Below are 316 nucleotides of genomic sequence, written 5' to 3' on the forward strand. Positions count from 1 at the left end.
TCCCCCGCACTGCAGGTCCCTGGGATCTAGGGACACCCCGAGGCCACCTGGGCCTCTAGAGCAGGAGAAAGGAGGAGAAACACGTTAGAGAAACAGGTCAGGCTCTGGAGACCGGGGTGCCTCCAACCCTCCCTTTGCCATCAGCATTTCGGGAACCTCTGGCCAAGGGCTGCCCTTCCGTCCCGGTGGGGACGGGCAGGCAGGGCCGTACCTGCACGAGACTGCGGATCAGCATGACAAATCTGGGCTGGCGGGGGGGCCCAGCTGCCAAAAAAAGAGTCATTGCAGCCTGTTTGCTCTTAATGGCTCCCGGCGA

Source organism: Fulmarus glacialis, unplaced genomic scaffold (assembly GCF_000690835.1).
Source record: "Fulmarus glacialis isolate BGI_N327 unplaced genomic scaffold, ASM69083v1 scaffold9357, whole genome shotgun sequence".
NCBI classification, from domain to species: Eukaryota; Metazoa; Chordata; class Aves; order Procellariiformes; family Procellariidae; genus Fulmarus; species Fulmarus glacialis.